The sequence below is a fragment of the Equus caballus genome, chromosome 14 (assembly GCF_041296265.1).
Source record: "Equus caballus isolate H_3958 breed thoroughbred chromosome 14, TB-T2T, whole genome shotgun sequence".
In the NCBI taxonomy this organism is placed as follows: Eukaryota; Metazoa; Chordata; class Mammalia; order Perissodactyla; family Equidae; genus Equus; species Equus caballus.
This window is the reverse complement of record NC_091697.1, coordinates 17845846-17870766: the sequence shown is the minus strand read 5'-3', so window position 1 is coordinate 17870766 and position 24921 is coordinate 17845846.

The window sequence follows — 24921 nt, the reverse complement described above, 5'->3', positions numbered from 1 at the left end:
CTAATAATCTTCCAAAACAGAAAGGACCAGGCCCAGATTAGTTCACTAATGAATTCTGCCAAACTTTTAAGGAAGAAATTATACCAATTCTTTTCAATCTCTTCCAGAAGATAGAAACAGAAGGAATACTTCCAAACTCATTTTATGAGGCCTGCATTACCTTAACAACAAAGCCAGACAAAGGCGCTACAAGAAAGGAAAACTACACATTGATATCTCACATGAACCTATGTTAGAAAATTCTAAACAAAACGCTAGCAAGTCGAATCCAACAATGTATAAAAAGAATTATACACCACGATCAAGTGGGATTTATTCTAAGTATAAAAGGCTGATTCAATATTTGAAAACCAATTAGGAATTCCTCCCAACTTGAGCTATAGATTCAATGTAATCCCAATAAAAATCCCAGCAAGTTATTTTGTGAATATCAACAAACTGATTCTAAAGTGTATATGAGAAGCAAAAAGAACCAGTATAGCCAACATCATATTGTAAAAGAACTAAGTTTGAGTACTGACAGTACCCAATTTCCAGACTTACCATAAAGCTACAGTAATCAAGACAGTGGTATTGGTGAAAGAATAGACAAATAGATCACTGGAGCAGAATAGAGAACCCTGAAATAGACCCACACAAAGATAGTCCACTGATCTTTGACAAAGGAGCAAAGGCAACATGATGGAGAAAAGATAGTCTTTCAACAAATGGTACTGGAGAAACTGGACATCCACATGCGGAAAAAAAAAAAGAATCCAAACATAGACCTCACACCCTTCACAAAAATTAACTCAAAATGAGTCACAGATCTAAATGTTAAAATGCAAAACTACAAAACTCCTAGAAGATAACATAGGAGAAAATCTAGAAAGCCTTGGGTATGGTGGTGACTTTTTAGATATAACACCAGAGACACGATCTATGATAGAAATAATTGATAAACTGGACTTTGTTAAAATAAAAAACCTTTGCCCTGTGAAAGACACTATCAAGAGGATGAGAAGACAAGCCACAGACTGCGAGAAAATATTTGTAAAAGAAATATCTGATAAAAGACTGTTATCCAAAACACTCTTAAAACTCAACAATAAGAAAATGAACAACTCAATTTTAAAAATGGTCAAAAGATCTGAACAGACACCTCACCAAAGGAGATATACAGTTGTCAAATAAGCACATGAAAAGATGCTCTCATCACATATCATCAGGGAATTGCAAATGAAAACAATGAGATACCACTACATATCTATTGGAATGGCCAAAATCCAACACACTGCCAACATCAAATGCTGGTGAGGACGTGGAGCAACAGGAGCTCTCGTTCATTGTCAGTGGGAATGCAAAATGGTGCAGCCACTTTGGAAGACAGTTTGGCAATTTCTTACAAAGCTAAACATAGTCTTAACATACAATCCAGCAATTGTACCCCTTGGTATTTACTCAAATGAGTTGAAAACTCACATCCACACAAAAACCTGCACATGGAAATTTATAGCAGCTTTATTCAAAATTTACAAATTTGGAAGCAACCAAGATGTCCCTCGGTAAGTAAATGGGTAAATAAGACAATGGAATATTATTTAGCACTAAAAAGAAATGAGCTATCAAGACATGAAAAGACATGGAGCAAACTTAAATGCATATTACCAAGTGGAAAAAGTCAATCTGAAAAAACTACTTACTGTATGAATCCAACAATACTGACAGTCTGGAAAAGGCAAAACTACAGAGACAGTAAAAAGATCAGTGGTTGTCATGAGTTTGGGGAGTGGGGATGAAGAGAAATGAATAGCCGAATCACAGAAGATTTTTTGAGTAGTGAAATTATTCTGTATGATAATATAATGACAGATACCTATCATTATTTGTCAAAATAATGGATACATGTTTACATACATATCCAGAAAATACTGGATTCATGTCATTACATTTGTCCAAACCTTTGAAAGTACAACACCAAGAGTGAACCCTAATGTAAAGTATGGACTTTGGGTGATAATGACATGTCAATATAGGTTCACTGATTGTAACAAATGTACCACTCTGGTTGTGGCTGTTGATAATGGGGAGGATGTGCACAGTGCAGGGGGCAGAGGAAATGTATGGAAACTCTCTGTACTTTCCCTTCAATTTTGCTGTAAACCTAAAACGACTCTAAAAAATAAAATCTAGCTTAAAAAAAATGATAGCAGATGGATTGGGAAGGAAAGCAGATCTCTGAATCACCATGAATTTCCCATTTTTTTCCTTTGATATTACCTGGCCTAGACTCAAAATCAGCCTGAAACCCAGATGTATGCAATGGGTGTGGAAAAAAGAGCCCTAAGAGAAACCATTGATTCAAAGAGTGGGAAAGAGGACTCCTATGTGTAATAGAGAGTGGAGGAAATCTAATTTTTCCTCTCTCTCCCAGACCACACCCCAGGCAATCCCCACAGAAGTGGCAGCTAGGAGGGTACCTAAAACCCTGAGGAGGAAAACCCCTAGTGATGAAAGTAATTGTGGTCCCAAGAGCGTAGGAGGGAATCCCCACGGCTTCTGCTCTCTCTATCTTTTCATTGCTTGGTCCCCATTGTAAGAAGTATGTGACAGAGCAGGAAAACCAAAGGCCCAGTATTCTAGTTAGAACCCCAGGCAGTAGGGGGTGAAACCGGAAGCAGGAGAGTGCTGGAGAAATGGCTTAGAGGTAGGAGCTCAAAAATCCATCTGATTCCATAGAATTGCTTGTGAAGTCCTAGAGTTACCTCTGAGATGGGCGTGTCCATGCATGGATCTGACCGTGAGCAGCAAATCAATGGCTTTGAGAGCCGAGCTACAGGGTAGACCACCATTCAGGTCCAAGATTAGCCACTGGATGGTGCACACACAGGACAGATATAAATACTGCTGCAAGGCTTTGAAAACTAAACTAAGCTTAGAACCACAACCCTCAGAAAGTGTGTCGACTGCTAAAATACACAAACAAAAAATCAACATTTTCTATGGGGTTCAAGCAAGATTTAGACTCCTGTAATGTAATATTCAAAATGTCTAGGAGACAAAACAAAACTGCCCAACATATGAAGAACTAGGAAAATATTGACATCAACTCACAAGGGAAAAGACAATCAACACATGTCAACCCAGAGCTGACACAGATACTATTTTAAGAAGACTTTAAAGCGACTATTATATTCATGCTCTAGGAAATAAGGGCAAACAACTCTTGAAATGGATGGAAAGATAGAAATTCTCAACGGATAAATAGAAGATATGGAAAACAATTAAGTGGAAAATTTAAATTTGTAAAATACAATAACCAAATAAAGAAATTCCCTGACTAGAAAAGGAGTCACTGAATGTAAAGATAGATCAATAGAATTTACCCAAAATGAACAACAGAGAGAAAAAGTGTAGGAAAAAACCAACAGAGCCTCCAGAACTTGCAGGGCAATAGCAAAAGATCTAACATTCATGTCGTCAGAGTCCCTGAAGGAGAGGAGAAGAGTAAAGAAAAAATATTAAAAAAATAATGGCTGAAAACTCCCAAGTTTGGCAAAAAACTAAACTTACAGAAGCTAAGCAAACCCCAAACAGGATAAACTAAAAAAAAATCCATGCCTAGACACAGCATAATCAAACTGCTGAAAAGTAAAGATAAAGAAATTTACCTTAATAGCAGTTGGAGAAAATGACACTATATGTAGGGAAATAGCAATTCAAATGTCTGCAGATTTTTACATCAGAAATCATGGAACCCAGAAGACAATGGAAGAATATTTTTAAATTGTTGAAAGAGCTGTCAATACAGGATTTCAGGTTCAGCAAAAATATCCTTCAGGAATGAGTTGAAATAAAGACATTCTCAGAGGAAAGAAAACTGAGATAATTTGTTGCCAGCACTAAGAGAATTGATAGGAGAATATCTTAAGACAGAAGGGAAATGATATGAAAAGAAAACTTGGAAAATCAGGAATAAAGGAAGAAAAACAGAAATCGTAAAATCTGGGTAAATATAATAGGCTTTTCTCCTCTTAGTTTCTTTAAAACACCATAGATGTTAAAAGTAAAAACTATAATATTGTCTAATGGGGTTTCTGATGTACATAGATATGATATGTAGACAAGTACAATGTAAAGGGAGAGGGTATGGGGAAGATTTTACTTGAGTAGACTGTGAAAAGTTAACTATTCATATCATAATCTCCAGAGTGACCACTAAAAAATATGTTCAAAGACATATACGGATAAATTAAATAAATACTAACATACTTCACCTTATTGCCTATACTTTGCAGATATTGCCTACTTTATGAGGCCCTCCACCAGCCAAAAGATTGTGACTCATTAAAGGCTCAGATGATGGGTAGCATTTTTTTAACAATGCTGTATTTTTAATTAAAGGATGCATACTGTTTTTGTAGATGTCATGCTGTTACACACTTGATAGACTACAGTATAGCATAAATGTAACTTTCATACGCACCAGGAAACCAAAAAAATCTTGTGACTCCCTTTATTGTGATATTTCCCTTTTGCCATGGTCTGGAACCAAAGCCACAATATCTCCAAGGTATGTTTGTAAATTAAAAAGGAATGCTAAAAATTTTTCAAATAATCTAAAAGATGCCGTCTTTGGGCCACTACCGCACTGTCCTGATTACTGTAGCTTTAGAATCAATCCTGAAGTCAGGTGGGGCTAGCCCTAGACTTTGTTCTTTTCCAAAGCTGTTTCGGCTATTCTAGGTTCTCTGCATTTGCATGTGAATTTTAGAGTCATCTTGTTGATTCCCACAAAAAACCCCTCCTGGAATTGTGACTGAAACCGCCCTGACTCCTTAGACCAACTTTGGGAGAACTGACATCGTAACAATATAGAGTCTTCCAACCCATGAGTGCAGTGTCTCTCTCCATTGATTTTATTCAGATATTCTTTAATTTCTCAGCAATGTTTTGCGGTGTCAACATGCAGTTCTTTCAGATCTATCATATTTTTAATGCTATTGTAAGTGATATTTGTCTTTAATTTCAATATCTGACTTTTCAATCCTGGTATGTAGAAATATAATTGATTTTTGTATATTGATTTTGAATTTTGCAAGCTTGCTAAACTCACAGGTTCTAGTAGCTGTTTTTATAGATTTCATTAGATTTTCTCCATAGGGTATCATGTCATCTGTGAATAAAGTAAGTTTTTCTTCTTCTGTCTCAATCTGAATGACTTTCATTTTTTTTCGTGCCTGATTGCACTGGCTAGAAGCTCCAGTACAATCTTGAATGGAAGTGGCAAGAGTGAACATCTTTTTCATGTTCCTGATCATAAGGGGAAAGCATTCCATCTTTCACTATTAGTATGACGTTAGCTGGAAGTTTTTCCATCTACACTCTTTATTGAGTTGAAGACGCTCCCCTCTATTCCTAGCTTGCTAAGATAGTTTGGAACAAGAATGGATGTTGGATTTTGTCAAATGTTTTTCCTTCATTTATTGAGATGATCTTTTTTTTTTTTTTTTTTTTTTTAGTTTTTTAATATGGTCTACTAGTTGTCTTAGGTTTCCTGTAACAAGTTGCCACAAACTTGATGGCTTAAAAACAGAAATTTGAGAGTGACATCAGTATCATGGCAGAATGAGCTCTTCCCTTAGTCTCTTACCCCCAAGATACAATGAAGAGGACATTCATAAGCCAACAGAGGACATCCACACAACACAATAGACATCTGAGATATCCATGCAGCCTTACGTATGAAGGTGGGGCTGATGCACCGCCCCTGGGAGGCAGAGGAAGGAGGTAAGGGATCTCCTCTCCCCCACAAGCAGCAGTGATCCAGGACACGGGACCTCACATGGTGGCCTGCACATGACTCTGAGAGGAGAAGAGGAAAAAGAGGTCCTCTGTGGGAACGCTTGGGCTCTCTGATAGTTTCCTCCCAGGCTGTGGGAATGCTCCACATCCAGGCGGCTAAGCAAATGTGGGGGCACCCTCGCCAAGCCAAGCCGCCCAATGGCCAGACAGTGAGTGCAGAGTGGGAGCGTGCAGGATCATACACATGAAAGAAGGTGACCCACCTCCCCGCCCACCTGGTGCACCAGCTAGACTTGTTGGCTGGAGCAGGGGATCCCCACTAGAACATCTGAGCCTATGTGTGTATAGCATCAGTGGCCATTGAGCAAACACAGATGGGCCCTGTCAGCACAGCTTCCAAAGGACAGGCACATCTGTCAGGGGTTGCAGCAGGCTCAGAAAACACAGCTCCTGCCCCGGTGGTGGCAGTGGAATCTGTGACCAGATACTACCACTATGTGATGGCTAAAGTCCGCCCCATCAAATAGTATGAAGAAGTATATAAACACTCCAGATCTGAAGGAAAATGACAAGTACCCAGAAATCAATCATGAAGTCACAGAAATTTGCAATCTAAATGACAGAGAATTCAAAATAGTTATCATAAAGAAACTCAAAGAGTTACAAGGAAACTCAGAAAGACAGTTCAATATCTCAGGAATAAAATTAATGAATGGAGGGAATTCTTCACAAAAGAGATTGAAACTACAAAAAAAAAAAATCAGAAATGTTGGAGATGAAAAACACAATCAATGAGATGAAGAAAAATCTGAAATCCTTAAAAAAACAGAGCTGATTTATGAAGGGCAAAATTAGCAATCTGGAGAACAGAAATATAGAAATGCTGCAGTTGGAGGAGGAGAGAGAACTGGGACAAAAAAGAAATGAAGAAATTCTCTGAGAAACATCTGACTCAATTAGGAAATGCAACATAAGGATAATATATATTCCAGGGAAAGAAGAGAGGGAGAAACGAGCAGAGAGCTTGTTCAAAGAAGTAATAGCTGAGAACTTCCCAAACCTGGGGAAGGAAGCAAAATTACATGTAAAAGAAAACAAGAGAAACCCTAATTAGATCGAGTAAAAAAAACCTTCTCCAAGGCACATATTAGTAAAACTGGCAAAAGTCAATAACAAAGAAAAAATATTAAGGGCAGCAAAGCAGAAGAAAATAATGTGCAAAGGAACCCCCATCAGGCTTTCAGTGGATTTCTCAGCAGAAACCTTACTGGCTAGGAGAGAGTAGAATGATATAGTCAAAATTCTGAAATACAAAACCTTTCAGCCAAGAATACTCTATCAAACAAAACTATCCTTCAAATAAGATGGAGAAATAAAAACTTTCCCAGATAAACAAGAGCTAAGAGAGTTCATCACCACAAGACCCTCACTATAAGAAATGATCAAGAAGGCCCTCATACCTGAAAAAAAGAGAAAGGGCTTACAAAGTCTTGAGCAAGGAGATAAATAGGCAAAATCAGAAAATTGTAGCTCTGTCTCAGAAGAGGTTAGCAAACACTTAATTATAACATTAAAGATAAAGGGAAGGAAAGCATAAAAACTAACTATAACCACTTCATTTCAATCACAGACTCACAACACAAAATGCAATAAGTTGTGACAACAATAACTTAGATGGGGAAGAGGAAAGGGATGGAACCTACTTAGACTAAGGAGATAAGAGGCTATTAGAAAATGGACTATCTCATCTACAAGATCTTTTATACAAACCTCATGGTAACCACTAATAAAATATCAGAAGAGAAACAAATGGTAAATAAAGAGAAAACTATCATAGAAAATCACCAAAGTGAAATGGCAGTTGGAAATACAAAGGATGAGAAACAAGGGAAATACAGAACAACCAGAAAACAAGAGATAAAATGGCAGTATGAAGCCCTCGTATATCAATAATCACTCTAAATGTAAATGGATTGAATTCTCCAATCAAAAGACACAGAATGGCTGGACGGATTAAAAAACGAGACTCAACAATATGCTGCCTCCAGGAAACACATCTCAGATCTGAAGACAAAACATAGGCTCAGAGTGAAGGAGGGAAGATACTCCAAGCTAATGGGAAACAAGAGTAAGCAGGTGTTGCCATACTTAGACAAAGTAGACTTCAAGATAAAAAAGGCAATGAGAGACAAAGAGGGTCAATATATAATGATAAAAGGGACACTCCACCAAGAGCACATAACACTTACGAATATATATGCACCTGATACAGGAGCACCAAAGTGTACAAAGCAACTATTAACAGACCTAAAGGGAGACATTAACAGCAACACAATAATAGTAGGGGACCTCGACACTCCACTCATATCAATGGATAGATCATCCAGAAAGAAAGTCAACAAGGAAATAGTGGAATTAAATGAAAAACTAGACCAGATGGACTTAACAGATATACATAGAATAGTCCACCCCAAAACAGCAGAATACACATTCTTCTCAAGTGAGCATGGAACATTCTCAAAGGCAGATCATATGTTGGGAAACAAGGCAAACCTCAATAAATTTAAGAAGATTGAAATCATATCCAGCATGTTTCTTGACCACAATGCTATGAAACTAGAAATCAACCTCAAGAAAAAAAGCTACGAAGTTCCAAAATATGTGGAGACTAAACAACATGCTATTGAACACCGAACAGATCAATGAAGAAATTAAAGGAGAAATAAAAAAAATCTGGAGACAAATGAAAATGAAAATACATCATACCAGTTCATATAGCAAAAAGTGATCTTAAGAGGGGAATTCATAGCAATACAGGCCCACCCTAACAAACAAAAAAATCTCAAATAAGTAATCTTAAACGACACTTAACAGAACCAGAAAAAGAACAAATAAAACCCAAAGTCTGCATAAGGAGGAAAATAATAAAAATTAGAGTAGAAATAAATGATATTGAAACAAACAAACAAAACCAGTAGAAAGGATCAATGAAACAAAGAGCTGGTTCTTTGCGAAGATGAACAAAATTGACAAACCCTTAGCCAGACTCACTAAGAAAAAAAGAGAGAAGGCTCAAATAAATAAAATTAGAAATGAAGGAGGAAAAATTACAATGAATCCCCAGAAATACAAAAGATTATAAGAGAATACTCTGAAAGACTATATGTCAACAAATTGGACAATCTAGAAAAAATGAATAAGTTCTCAGACTCAAAAATCTCCCAAAAGTGAATCAAGAAGAAATAGAGACTCTGAATAGACCAATCACAAGTAAAGAGATTGAAACAGTAATCAAAAACCTCCCCAAAAATAAAAGTCCAGGACCAGATGACTTCTCTGGAGAATTCTACCAAACTTTCAAAGAAGATTTAATACCTATCCTTCTCAAACTATTCAAAAAAATTGAAGAAGACAGAACACTCCTAACTCATTCTATGGGGCCAACATCACTCTGATCCCAAAACAAGACAAGGACAACACAAAGAAGGAAAATAAAGGCCAATATTGCTGATGAACATAGTGCAAAAATCTTCAACAAAATATTGGCAAACTGAATACAGCAATACATTAAAAAGATCATACACCATGATCAAGTGGAATTTATACCAGGCACACAGGGATGGTTCAACATCTGCAAATCAATCAATGTGATACACCACATCAACAAACTGAGGAGTAAAAAACACATGGTCAACCCAATAGATGCAGAGAAAGAATTTGACAAGATCCAGCATCCATTTATGATAAAAAGTTTCAATAAAATGGGTATAGATGCAAAGTACATGAACATAATAAAGACCATATATCACAAACCCACTGTCAACATCATACTCAACGAGGAAAAACTGAAAGCCATCCCTCTGAGAACAGGAACAAGCCAAGGCTACCTACTCTTGCTACTCTTATTCAACATAGTATTGGAGGATTTGGCCAGAGCAATTAGGCAAGAAAAAGAAATGAAAGGCATCCAAATTGTAAAGGAAGATGTAAAGCTCTTGCTGTTTGCAGACAACATGATTCTATATATAGAAAACCCTAAAGAATCCATTAGAAAACTATTAGAAATAATCAATGACTACAGCAAAGTTGCAGAATACAAAATCAACTTGCAAAAATCAGTTGTATTTCTATACTCTAATAAGAAACTAATAGAAAGAGAACTCAAGAATACAATCCCATTTACAATGGCAATAAAAAGAATAAGACATCTAGGAATAAATTTAACCAAGGAGGTGAAAGACCTGTATACTGAAAACTATTAGACATCATTGAAAGAAATCAATGATGACATAAAGAAATGGAACTATATTCCATGCACATGGATTGGAAGAATAATCATAGTTAAAATGTCCATACTATCTCAAGCAATCTACAGATTCAACGCAATCCCAATCAGAATCCCAATGTCATTCTTCACGGAAATAGAACAAAGAGTCCTAAAATTCATATGGGGCAACAAAGGACCCTGAATTGCTAAAGGAATCCTGAGAAAAAAGAACAAAGCTGGAGGAATCACAACTCCTGACTTCAAAATATACTTCAAAGCTATAGCAACCAAAATAGCATAGTACTGGCACAAAAACAGGCACGTAGATCAACGGAACAGAATTGAAAGCCAGAAATAAAACCACACATCTATTGACAGCTAATCTTCGACAAAGGAGCCAAGAACATACAATGGAGAAAGGAAAGCCTCTTCAACAAATGGTACTGGGAAAACTGGACAGTCACATGCAAAAGAATGAAAGTAGACCATTATCTTTCGCCATACACAAAAACAAACTCAAAATGGATTAAAGACTTCAAGGTAAGACCTGAAACCATAAAACTCCTAGAAGAAAATTTAGACAGTACACTCTTTGTCATCAGTCTTAGAAGCATATTTTTGAATACCACATCTAGTCAGACATGGGAAACAAAATAAAAATAAACAAGTGTGACTTCATCAGACAAAAGAGCTTCTGCAAGGGAAAGGAAACCATGCACAAAATGAAAAGGCAGCCCACCAACTGAGAGAAAATATTTGCAAATCATGTATCCAACAAGAGGTTAATCTGAAAAGTATACAAAGAGCTCGTACAACTTAACAACAACAAAAAAACCTGATCAAAAAATGGCCAGAGGATATGAACAGACATTCCTCCAAAGAAGATTTACAGATGGCCAACAGGCACATGAAACGATGCTCGACATCACTAATCATCAGTGAGATGCAAATCAAAACTACAATGAGATATCATCCTACACCTGTTAGAACGGCTATAATTACCAGGACAAGAAATGATAAATGTTGGAGAGGATGTGGAGAAAAGGGAAGCCTCATACACTGCTGGTGGGAATGTAAACTGGTTCAGCCACCATGGAAAACAGTATGGCGATTTCTCAAAAAGTTAAAAATAGAAATACCATATGACCCAGCTATCCCACTACTGGGTATTTATCCAAAGAACTTGAAATCCACAATAAAAGGAAACTTATGCACCTCTATGTTCATTGCAGCATCATTCACTATAGTCAAGACCTGGAAGCAACCTAAGTGCCCATTGACTGATGAATGGATAAAGAAGATGTGGTATATACATATGATGGAACACTACTCAGCCATAAAAAAAAGACAAAATCATCCCATTTGCAACAACATGGATGGACCTTGAGGAATTATTTTAAGCAAAATAAGCCAGACAGGCAAAGAGAAACACAGTATGATTTCACTCATATGTGGAAGAGACACACATGGACAAAAGAGAACAGATTAGTGGTTACCAAAGTGGAAGGTGGTTGGTGGGTGGGTGAAAAGGGTAAAAGGGCACATAGATGTGGTGACTGACAAATAATAATGTATAACTGAAATTTCACAATGTTATAAACTATTATGATCTCAGTAAAATTTTTTTAAAAATTATTTTCTTACAGTTATGGAGACTAGAAGTCTGAAATCAAGGCGTCAGCAGGGCCATGCTCCCCCTGTAGGCTTTAGGGAGGAACCCTTCCTTGTCTCTCCCAGCTTCTGGTAGCTGCAGGCGTCGCATAACTCCAATATGGGTGATATCATCCTGGGTGATATCATCCTGAGATCCTTAACTAATTACATCTGCAAACTAATTACATCTATTTGCGCATAAGGTCACCTTCTGAAGTTCTGAGTGGACATGGATTCTAGGGGGACACTATTCAACCCATTATATATGTCAAGTTATACTGTTTGATTTTCTAATGTTAAATCAGTCTTACCTTTTTGGGATAAACCCCTATTGGTCATGATGCATTAATCTTTTTGTATACAGGCATATCTCATTTTATTGTGCTTCATTTTGTTATGCTTCATAGATTTTACGTTTTTTACAAGACCCTCCACCAGCAAAAAGATTACAACTTGCTGAAGGCTCAGAAGATGCTTAGCATATTTTTAGCAATAAAGTATTTTTTAATTAAGGTGTGTACATTGTTTTTTTAGACATAATGCTATTGCATACTTAATAGACTACAGTATAGTGTAGATACAACTTTTGTATGCACTGAAAAACCAAAAAACTCATGTGACTCACTTTATTATGGTATTCACTTTATTACAGTGGTCTGAAACTGAACCTACAACATCTCTGAGGTATGTACTGTTGAATTTGAGTTCTAAACTTTTGTTTAAAATTTTTGCATCTAGTATATTCACTAGAGATTTTAATCTGCAGTTTTCTCTTCCTGTAATGTCTTTGCCTGGTTTTGATCTCAGGATAACGCTGGCTTCATAGAAGCAGTTGGATAGTCTCTCAACTTCAATTTTGTGGCATAGCTTGTACAGAATTGTTATTATTTCTTCCCTAAGTGTTTAGCAGTGAAACTATCTGGGCCTGAAGTTTTCTTTGTGGGAAGGTTTATAACTACAAATTTAATTTAATTTCTTTCTGAATATAATGCTATTTAGGTTATCTATTTCTTCTTTAGTTAGCTTTGATAGTTTGTGGCTTTCAAGGAATTTGTGCATTTAGGTTTTCAGATTTATAGACATAAAGTTTTTCATAACATTCCTTTGTGATCCTTCAAATAGCTAGAAATCTGTAGTCATGCAACCTCTCTCATTTCTGTCCTTGGTATTTGTATCCTCTCATTCTAATCAGTTTGGCTAGAAATTTGTCAACTATATTGGTTTTCTCTATTGCTTTTTGATTTTTCACTTTATTGACTTCCCACTTTGATCTTTATTACGTCCTTTCTTCTGCTTGTTTTGGGTTTAATTTGCTCTCCTTTTTCTAGCTTCCTCTTGAGTACTGCTTTACTGGCTTCCCACAATCTCTGGTATGTTGTGCTTTCATTTTCATTCATTTCAAAATACTTTCTAATTTTCCTTTTGATTTATTCTTTCACTCATGAGTAATTTCAAATTGTCTTATTGAGTTTCCAAATATTTGGAGATTTCCCAGATATCATTCTGTCGTTGATTCCTAATTTAATTCCATTGTGGTCAGAGAGCATGGCTTGTACGACTTAAATCCTTTTAAGTTTATGGAGACATGAATCATCTCAAAGGCATTATGCTGAATGGAGAAGTCAGACTCAAAAGGTCGCAAACTTTAATGATTCCATTTATATGGTGTTCTGTAAAAGGCGACACTATAGGGAAAAAGCACAGATCAGTGGTCACCAGGAGTTAAGTATAGGGGCTGGGTTTTCTATAAAGACGTGCATGAGGGAGATTCTGGGGGTGATGAACCTGTTCTGTATTCTAATTGTGATTGTGGCCAGACTTCCCCAAAGCGGGAAGCTGGACTTCCTCCTCCAATTACCTAGCCATTGGCCATGTCCCTTCTTGGCCCCTGTAATGTTCAGGACTCTGGGCTGGGCAGTGTGGGAACAGGGTTATTCAATAAATACTGGTTTGTGAAGTTTACCTTAGGTAGGCAGAGAACTAGAAAACTAGATACACACGTACTCAGATTTCTTTAACATGAACTTAAGAGTTGATAATTAATTTTGACAAAATCAAAACCTTTTACAAAACGAAACTCACATGACCACATTTTAGGGTGCTTTGCAACAAAAACAAAAACAATATCCACTTAGGCCCTGCCACCTGTGGGCGCCAGACACAAGCAGGCAGAGAAGCATAAACTCTGTGGTCCCCAAATCCGATGCACAAAAGCCATGACTCCGCTGTCTGTCACTCACGCTGACTCTGACCCGAGCCCTGTGCTGGAGAAGCCCTGCCAGGCTGATCTCAGGTAAACCTTGTCCAACTCTGTGAGTTCTCAGCCACCTCAGGTTTGAAAATCGCCCATTTAGAGTTCTTCTCCCAGCCTTCTCCTAGGATAGCGTCTAAGTTCTAGGGTGCAGAGGTGATAGGGAGGGGACCTGGTCCCAAAACACCAGTTGCAGTGGCCACTTGGGTTGGTTCCTCAGCCTCGGTGCCTCCTGCAGCTGCTGGATTGCTCACACTCTAACCCCACCCAGCCCTGTCCCATCTTGCAGAGTGCTGCTCACCCCTCATTCCCTCCTGGCACGCACGCACTCTGGGTGGCTGCCCACATGTCTCTCAGAGGCTACACTCAGCCCCAGAGCCCTTGCTGCCCTCTGGCCTGCAGTGTGAGCCCTGGCCTCCTTAGTGGACTCCTAGCAACCCAGGCTCACCTCGGAAGTAAGGCCAGGTGCCCTCTATTCTGGGTGCCTTGAACCTCTCTGGGTTCTGGCCCTGGCCTGTCCTCTGGGGAGCCCCCTGGAAGATGGGGGAAGTTGAAAGCAGGGTCACTTGTCCAAGGCTCTTACCAACTGTTCTCAGTTGTAACTGCCTGCAGTGCCAGGAGGCTCCATACCTGCCTGGGGGGACCTGGCTCTCTCAGTGTCATGCCAACCACGGGCTCACAGTGTCTGCTTTGGAGCCTTGCTCTAGGAACCATGCATGATCCAAGCCGTGGGTTTGAAAAGATCCCCAGCAAGCGCCTGGCTAAGCCCTATAAGGGTGTTCCTCCAGTCACCGCCCTCCTCAGACGGCCGGGAGGGTGGACAGCTGCAGCGCTGCCTGGACAAGAGACAGGCGGGGAGCAGGAAACACAGAGGGAAAGTCCCAGGATTCTCCCAAAGTGGCTTTGGAGACAATCGATCAGAAATGGGTTTGAACAATACCTTACTTACTTCCTGACCATGTGATCCCAGCAACTTCTGAACCCTCAGCCACAGTTACCTTGGCCATGCACTGGGAATGCAGGCAGGGCTGGATCCAGAGGCTGTTGTGAGGAGCCAGGGATAATGTGAGTCACACACTTAGCACAGGGGTGGCACCAGCAGGTGCACAGTCACAGGCGATAGTCATGGTGTCTCCCAGTGGGGGTCATGCAGCTGGGGTCTCAGTCAGCAAACACCAAGGAAGTGGGGCCCATCAACAGTTCCCCGCAAGCAGCAAGCCTAAGCCTGAGTCTGAAGAAGCCTGTTCCCTGTCCTAGCCCAGGAGCAGACATGGTGGCCAGAATCCTGGCTGCCACCACTGCCACTGATGGAGAGCATGGCTTTTCCCTCTGCAGCTGGCAGAGGTGGTGAGGGCTGCTCCAGATTGCTAGGGCACCGTGAACACATCATTTTGCCCCAAACCTACTCCTCCTGTCCTGTGCTCCGAGAAAGCCAATAGATGAGCAACGGGACACTATCAGGGCCAGTCTGCAGTGAAAGGCAGTGGCTCGAGCCCATGCAGCCGTCCAGGGCACGGCGGGGGAGAAGGAATGCACATGTGAGGGACTGCCCGGGTCTACAGACCCACGGTGTCAGAGCCTCTGCTGTGGAGCCACGTGACCTTGGAAAAGGCCCCATCGCCAAGGTGAGCCTCTATTTCCTAATCTGTAAGGCAGGAGAATAGTACACAACTCACAGGGTCACTCAGAAGAGATCGAGTGAGCAGAGCACACCTGGCAGCATCGTCAGCATCATCAACCCTGCCCTGATGATGACGATGATGATCAAGGGGATTTGAGGGGCTGAGGGTGAGGGGTTCCTGAAACCTAAGAGGCTGAGCCGGAGGGATCCTACCCGTCCTGATGTGAGCCCCATGAGGCACAGCCTTGGGAATATCCAGGAGAAGGAGGTGAACAATCCCCATTACCTCCCGGACCTGAGATGTGGGACTGGCCAGCACCCATGACCCAGGCAGTTTGGGCTCCCTCCTTGGGCTTGTCTGGGGCACGATAAGTGCTGTGTCTGCCGGGTGGGCACAGCTGGGGTGAGCCCTGGTGTTGGGGGGAGGGAGGTGGATTGCTGGGGCCAGTGGGAAGACCTCTAACTCTGGACAGGGCAGTCTGGATCAGACCCCCAAGGTGACAGAGAACTCCTTTCAACACTCTTTGTACAATGTGTTTATTTGCACATTATAGAAAGCATTTTAATTAGAGTTCTATACAGCTTGCTACACACATGTATACACAGCAGATAGAAAGGGTATATGTGTGTCCTGGGTGTCTTGATGCCCTCTCCCTCGCCCATGCAGCCCGGGACTGGATCTTGGGCAGCTCCTTACCATGTCCCACCTAGGCCGGGGGGCCCCAGCCTGTGACAGGGCCACCCACCCTGCGCAGCTGCAGGTCCTTGCTGAGCTGTTGCATCCCGCTGAGGCTCTGTTCATCCAGCGCTCTCCTCTCTCCCTCCTCCCTCCCTGACCAGGCACCATTTCCAACCACATGATGTATAGCCTTCCTTACCTTCCTCTCCGCATTCATGTAATCAGACACACACCCATGGGGTTTTTTTGTTTATTTTGTTTTATTCACCTTACAAAAATGGGGTATTACATGACCTCTGCATCCTGCTTTTCTCGCTGAATCGTTCACGGTAGAAATCCCTCCAAGTGAATTGTTGTGAATTTAACTCACTTTTCTAGGCTGCCTAATCTTCCGTGAAATAGTTGTGCCACAAATTACCTGGCCTCTTCCTTAATGAGGGGCAGTCTCTTTTGTTCCAGTTTTTTGCCACCACTTGTGTTGCATTAATTGGTGGATAATGTGTGGAACCCCTGCGGTGGTCGAAGGTGCTGGAGGGAGAAGGTGGAGCTGATGGAGATGGGGCTGTTGATGGTGATCACATCTCCACATCCAGGACACCACACTGGGTTGGTTGTACATCTGGAAAGTCATCTAGAACGAGCCCAAACTGGGATACAGAGCACAGCTGCCAGCTGAACTGCTGGCCAGTGACCCTGTGCACTTCCCTGGATGGATTGCTGTCTCATCTGCTTTTTTCCTAGTTGCTGGGGCTGCAGAGGCTTGGAGCAGGAGAAGGTGGAGACAAAGGGACTGGAGGAGGCAGTGGGTAAAGGGTCTCCCACTTAGGACTGGTTTCTCGGCCCCTCTGGAGAGAGGCAGAGGCTGAATCTTCAACAGGGATTTTGTGACGACTAAAGTGCACACTTTCCAGATTGCAGGTGCCCCCCAGAGAGGCAGGACAGGCATTGAAATGGGGTTGCAAACATGGCAGTGCCCCCACCAGCACAAGACAGGGGAGCCATGGCACCTTGGGGACTGCTACCCAGATCCTGGGAGAGAGCATTCCTCAGAGGGCACCGTCTCCAGCTCAGACATGTAAGATGCTCCTGGAGACCCCCAGAAACGCAGAGGGCGAGGGTTGGAGTTTCCATACGTGGGAACCTGGCTTGCTTGGTGGGGTGACGGGAAGGCTAAGGGGCAGCCTACAGAGGCAGAAGCAGGACCAGTCCAGGTCAAGCGGGAGCTGGGAGGGGCCACTGTGGCCGTCTATCCTTTCCTACTCCTGCAGGATTAACTGCCCAGGAGGACTGCTCCAATCGGCCTTGCCTGGCTCTTACTCCTCCTGGCTAGCGGAGGCCTGAACCACCAGGACTCACTGGGGGGCATGTGACCTGAAGCAGGAGGACTCGACCCTCGGGCACCTGGACTCATGATTGTGCCCACTTTACAGGTGGGGATACTGAGGCACTGAGTGCGGAAGTCACTTGCCAAAGACTGCTGTCTTATTTGGGTTCCCCGGAAATAGACTCTGAGATGAGGATCTGTGCGCAGGTGGTTAAGTGGGTACTGCAGGAGTTATTTGGGTGCAGCTGGCCTTCTGTGAGGGAAGAAACCTCTCCCCAGCCTCTGTCCTCAGCAAGTGCCCCTCATGTCCTTTGGCCAGATCCGGGTCTGTTCTGTCCGAGATAGTAGTGCTGGGGTGGGAATGGCACCACCTCCCTCACCCCTGACCGCAGCGCTGAGGGGCTCTGGAGCTGGGGCAGTGACCACTGACTGGGCCTGGAAGACCACAGACTGCTTGTGCCAGCCAATGCACCAGTGCCCCCAGCCCAGGGGCAGTGTCACCTCAAGACCTCTCCATGACCCAGGTAGACTGGGGCTCCATCCCCAGCACACACTTAGCCCGAGTCTGGACCCCTAAGTTGCTGGCTTGTCCCTCCTCCATCCTTGGGAGGAAGGCCAGGGAAAGAGTGGTGGGACGGCAGCTCCACCACTGTGCACGAGGGCCAGGTGCAGGCCTGGTGCCGGGAGACTTGCACGGGCCCCCTCCTGCGTTCTCCTGGCCTGGGGGTGGCAGCCAGGGGCTGGGCCCCAGGGAGCTCTCCATCCCAGCTTCTCCCGCACCTGGAGCGCCCCCAGCCTTGGCAGCCTCCAGGCTGAACTGACAGCAGCTGCCGCAAAGTCTCTACACAGCTTTCCATTTGTTTTGTTAAATTAATTTTAGATAAGTAATGTGTGGATACGTTTTTCTTATACAATTGAAATTACTTTAGCAGAGCCGAGGACCCCTGACCACTTGCCCCTCGCCTAATCCCAGGCCCGGGTAACATCTGAGGGTTTGCTGACTGCCCCCGCAGCCCTTTCCTGTGCATTTACAGACACGTGTATAAGGCGTCCTTATGTGTGTGTTACAGATAGCATGATCTGTCCATATTGCTCTGCAGCTTGATTTTCTCACCATCGACTGTCTTGCTGAGTAGAAGAGATGTCAGTGTATGGCCCTCTGCCATTCTTTCGATGGCTGCTGTGTTCCCCAGGAGAACCGGACTGGCTGGTGTAGGCTTTCTCCTGCAGACGGATGTTTGGAGTCTGCTAAGATTCTACAGCTCCCTTCCTTGGGTTAGATGATTTCTCCTCCATTATTGTGGGATGTCTCCAAGCCCCATTGACTCCTTACTCTCCATGTGCTCCGTGGCCGACTCCTCCACTGCCTCGCCTCAGCTTTTGTCTCTGTGCCCACGATCCCACATCTCCATCTCCAGGGGAAACCGTACCTGACCACCTCTGCTGGATGGCCCACGGACACAGCCACCCACAAACTGGCCTCTATGTTCCACAAGAGCAGGGACTGTGGCCAACATTTGTTGAACCAGATTCTGTTGGTCATGCCTGTGTCCTTCTGGAAGAAATTCCTAAGGGCAGCCTTGGGTGGGCATGTTTACACACCAACCATTCCCTTGATCACCCCTGCTTGAGGGCAGCCAATGCTGGAGCAGGCTGTGATCCACGGAACCAGCCAGGAGGAACCTTGCAGAAGGCAGGAAACCTGGGCCGCATCCTGCTCCTCCTCTTCCTGGCTCTGCCCACGGGCCAGTCAGGACGAGATCTGAGCTCGCATCTTCTCTGTATCAATAGGTTAGGCATGATAACTGAGTCTACCTCAAAGGTAGGATTCAATGGGATGAGGCAGCCCAAATGTTACCAACTGTCTTTCTGTTAGGATCACACCACTTCTCTTCCTCACCATGTGCTGTCAAGACTGAATGCAGCAGAGAACAGCGAGGCACCGAGCCCCGTGACGGCACATGAGCGGGTGCTCAACGAATGCTGGCTTCCTTCGTTTCTCTCCAAATTTATCTTCAAATAGAAAGAGTTAGTGAATTAATGAGCAAATGATCAAATTGCCATCCCCCACGGCACTGACCTGAGGAGGATCCTTGCTGACTGCTGATCGGGAAGCATCAATCAGTGCCTAAAAGGTTGATGGGTGTCTACCTTGCAGGGACCGATGTTGGAACCACTGAGAGGAGCATCCAGACCCCCCGTGCCTCCAAAGGATGCAATAGGAAGCCCCCAGCCCAGCCTCTGAGGTTTTCTGCCATAAAGTTGAGCCTGAATCCAGTGATGGCTTTAGAACTCACTTCCGGTTTAGGAAGGAGAGATAGAGGATTCAGTTAAAAGACAGCACGAGGCAGGTTGGACAAATTGGGAAGGGGGGACACTCTCCAGGACGACTAGGTGGCTTGTGCAGCAAGCCAATGGCAAGAAGGCAAAGAGAGGAGGCTAGATTAAAAAAGAACTAAGAAATGTAACATCCACATAGCATGTGAGGCCCTTCGATGGACCCTATTTGAACAAAATAAATGAAAAGAGACTTTATTTTTGAGGCAATGGAGAAATGGACGTTAGATGACACCAAAGACTTCTTGACCATTCAGTGTCATAATGGCATTTTTTATTTCTAAAAATGGAGCAATAAAGCTATTTGCAACAATTTTAGAAAGTTAATGGTAAGAATCCAGGCTAGTGGTGCTGTCGTGAGAGCAGTACGTTCACGTATTGGTAGTGAGAGTACATGAGCATCGGAAGACAACTCGGGACAAGCAGCAAGAACCGTGAAGTGTTTGCTCATGTTCTCCAGCCCAAGACACTCGCTGCCGGGTAGTTGCTCTCATGAAATAATGCGAGAGCGGAGGGAAGCTCGCACAGCAAGGGCGTGGCTCTTTGACTTTCATACTTTGGCTGATGGCTTTGGAAAGCAAAGTGCTAAGAGCTGTGTCACAACTTGGAGGCCTGAGCAACGTGCTGGCTGTGATCGTGCAGGAAGGCATGTGGCCTGGCCCGGGCCAGCAGAGGGCCTGGAGAGGTGGCCGCATCTGGGACAGGCGCAGCTCTGCTCGGAGGCGGGAGCCAAGCTGGTACCACGCTTTGTTGGCCACAAGTACAACTTGCTCAGGAATAGATGGGGAGCCTGGAGGGGTCTGTGCTCACTCAGCTGGTGACAGCTCAGCTGGCTTTCCACAGGGCAATGCTGGGCTTCCAGGGGTCCTGGGAAGGCCCTCTCCTTGCCCCATTTCTCCCAGGAGCCCCTCTCTGCCAGTCTTGGGACTCCCTGTGCACACACAGACAGGCTTCTCCCACTAGAGTGGCATTGTCAGACCCTGTCCCGAAATCTGAGCTGGAGAAGGGGTGAGATAAAAGGCAGAGTGTCTGGGGAAGAGGGAGCCTGTGGAGCGAGAGGAAGTGGAAGGAAGGGAACTGGTGCTGGGTCCTCGCACATCTCGTTGCCTCAGACCCTGTTTAGAATGAGGCACAGTATAAAATCTCTCTTCACTATGGTCATTGGTGGGTTTCGTTATCTCTACTTCATAGATGAGAAAACTGAGGTTCTGGGGATTGGTAATTTTACTGAAGTTACCTGGCTCTAGGTGGAAAGCTGAGATGCCAACCCAGAGCTGTGTCTCTGCGGTCAGACTCTGGGGAACAGGCCCTGAAGATAAACAAACAGGAAGACTCAGCTCTCACTAGGTCATCTCTCTCTGCGGTACCCCCCACAGCTTCTCAGACAGGAAGCCGAGGCCCCACACTGCCAGCCTCCTGGATTCTTACCCCAGGATCTGACTTCAAACCCACTTCTCAGGGTGCTAGGCCCTCATGCCCCATTTAAGTATGTCCTTAAGGACAGAGCTTCCTGCAGATGCCACTAGGTCCCTCTGAGGGGTCAGAAAGATGGCATGTGGCCAAGGTCCCCTGTCAGGAAGTGGAAGAACTAAGACTTGAGCCCAGATGTTTGAGAGGCGAAAGGCTGCATCCTACGGTAGACATGCAGTTTACTTTTTTATTAAATTGTGGTAAAGTACTAAAAAATTTTACCTTTTAAACCATTTTAAAGCATACAATTCAGTGGCACTAAGTACATTTACATTGTTGTTTAATCATGACCACTAGCTAGTTGCAGAACTTTTTCATCATCTCAGATGGAAACCCCATACCCATTCTCAGTCACTCCCCATTTCTCCCTGCCCGCGTCTCCTAGCAACCACTAATCTGCCTTCTGTCTCTATGGATTTGCCTATTCTGGACATTTCATATCAATGGAATCATACAATATGTAACCTTTGTGTCGAGCTTCTTTCACTTAGCATAACGTTTTCCAGGTTCACCCAAGTTGTAGCATGTATCATAAATCCGTTCCTTTTTTATAGCTGAATAATAGTCCATTTTATTTATAGACCGCCTTTTGTTTATCTGTTCACCTGTTGATGGACATTTGAGTTGTTTGCACTTTTGAGCTGTTATGAATAATGCTGCTATAAACATTCACGCACAAGGATTTATTTGAGCACCTGTACATACCTAGGAGTGGAATTGTTGGGTCATATGGTAATCCTACGTTTAACTTATTGAGGAATGACCAGACTGTTTCCGTAGCAACTGCATCATTGTACATCCCCACCAGCAATGTGTAAGTGTTCCAATTGCTCCACATCTTGCCAGCAATTGTTGCTTTCTCTTGTTGTTATCGCCATCCTAGTGGGTGTGAAGTGGTATCTCATTGTGGTTTTCATTTGCCTTTCCCTGATGATTAGTGATGTTGGACATCTTTTCATGTGCTTGTTGGACGTCTGTATAACTTCTTTGGAGAAATGTCTATTCCAGTCCTTTGTCGACTTTTTAATTGAATTGTTTGTCTTTTTTGTTGTTGAGTTGTAAGAGTTCTTTCTTTATTCTGGATACTAGATTCTTTTATTTTTTTAAAAATTGAGATATAATTGACATATAGTTTTAGGTGTACAACATAATGATTTGATATATGTACATATTGCAAAATCACCACACATTGTTGCAAACTTTTTTCCTTGTGATGAACTGTTAAGATCTGCTCTCTTAGAAACTTTCAAATATGCAATACAGTACTGTTAGCTATAGTCACGATGCTGTGCATTACATCCCCAGGACTACTTACCTAGACTCTTATCAGACAGGTGATTTGCAAATACTTCCTCTCGTTCTGTGGATTTTCTTTTCACTCTCTTTTTAAAAATTAATTTTTTACTATTTTATTTCTTTTTGAGGAAGATCAGCCTTGAGCTAACCACTGCCAATCCTCCTCTTTTTGCTGAGGAAGACTGTCCCTGAGCTAACATCCGTGCCCATCTTCCTCTACTTTATATGTGGGGGACACCTGCCACAGCATGGCTTTTTGCCAAGAAGTGTCATGTCCACACCCAGGATCCGAACCGGTGAACCCAGGGCCACCAAGAAGCAGAATGTGCGCACTTCGCTGCGGCACCGGGCCAGCCCCGTAAAAATTAATTAATTTTTTAATTGAGGTATATTTGACAATTGAAAATTTTATATATTTAAGATTTACAATTTGATTTTACATGTACATTGAGAAATAATCACCACATTCAAGCTAATTAGTATACCCATCTCTTCAGAAAGTTATCACTTCTTGTGCGCGTGTGGTGAAAACACTTAAGCTCTACCCTCTTAGCAAATTTCAAGTATACAATGAAATATTGTCAACTATAGCCACGTTGTTGTACCTTAGATCTCTAGCATTTATTCATCTCAAATAACTAAAACTTTGTATTCCTTGACCAATATTTCCCCATTTCCCTCTTTCCCTAGCCCCTGGTAACTATCATTCTTCTCTCTGTTTCTGTGAGAACAACTATTTTAGATTCCACATATAGGTGAGATCAAGCAGTATTTGTATTTCTGCATCTGGCTTATTTCACTTAGCATAATATCCTCCAGGTTCATCTATGTTGTCATAAATGACAGGATAATCTTTTTTAAGGCTGAATAATATTCCTTTGTGTATATTTATAGCACATTTCTTGTCCATTCACCCATTGACAGTAATTTAGGTTGTTTCCATATATTGGCTATTGAGAAGAATGCTGAAATAAACATGCAAGTGTAGACATCTCTTTGAGATTCTGATTACATTTCATTTCAATGTATACCCAGAAGTAAGATTGCTGGATCATATGGTAGTTCTATTTTTAATTTTTTGAGGACCTTTCATACTGTTTTCCATAGTGACTGTACCAATTTACATTCTTACCAACAGTGTATGATGGTCCTCTTTTCTCCACATCCTTGTCAACACTTGCTATCTTTTGTCTTTCTGATAATAGTCATTCTAACAGATGTGAGGTGATATCTCATTACGGTTTTGATTTGCATTTCCCTCATGAATTATGAAGTTGAGTGTATTTTCATGGACTATTGGCCATTTGTACCTCTTCTTTTGAGAAATGTCTATTCAGATCCTTTATCCATTTTTAAATCAAATTATTTTTTTTGATATTGAATTGTTTGAGTTCCTTATATATTTTGGATATTAACCACTTATCAGATAGATGGTTTCCAAATATTTTCTCCCATTTCATGTGTTGCCTTTTTATTCTGTTGACCATTTCCTTTGTTCTGCAGAAGCATTTTAGTTTGATGGAATCTCACTTGTCAATTTTTCATTTTGTTGCCTGTGCTTTTGGTGTCATATTCAAGAAATCATTGCCCAGACCAATGTCCAGAAGATTGTCCTCTATGTTCTATGTTTTCTTGTAGTAATTTTATGGTTCCAGGTCTTATGTTGAAGTCTTTAATCCATTTTGAGTTGATTTTTGTATACGGTGTGAAGTAACTGTCCAACTTCATTCATCTGTATGTGAATATCCAGTTTCCCCAACCCTGTTTATTGAAGAGGCTACCCTTTTCCTATTTGTGTGTCCTAGGCACTGCTGCTGAAGATCAATTCACTGCAGATACATGGATTTATTTCTTGGCTCACTATTCTGTTCCATTGGTCTATATGTCTGTTTTTATGCCAGTACCGTACTGTTTTGACTACTATAGCTTTGTAATATAGTTTGAAATCAAGAAGTATGATGCTTCCAGCTGTGTTCTTCTTGCTCAAGATTGCTTTGACTATTCAGGGTCTTTTGTGGTTCCATATGAACTTTAGGATTGATTTTTTCTATTTCTGTAATGAAAACCATTGTGATTTTGATAGGAATTGCATTTAATCTGTAGCTTGCTTTTGGTAGTATTGCCACATTAACATGGTTAAGTCTTCCAATCCATGAACACAAGTTGTCTTTCCATTTATTTATGTCATCTTTAATTTCTTCCAGCAATGTTTATTAGTTTTCAGTGTGCAAGCCTTGAA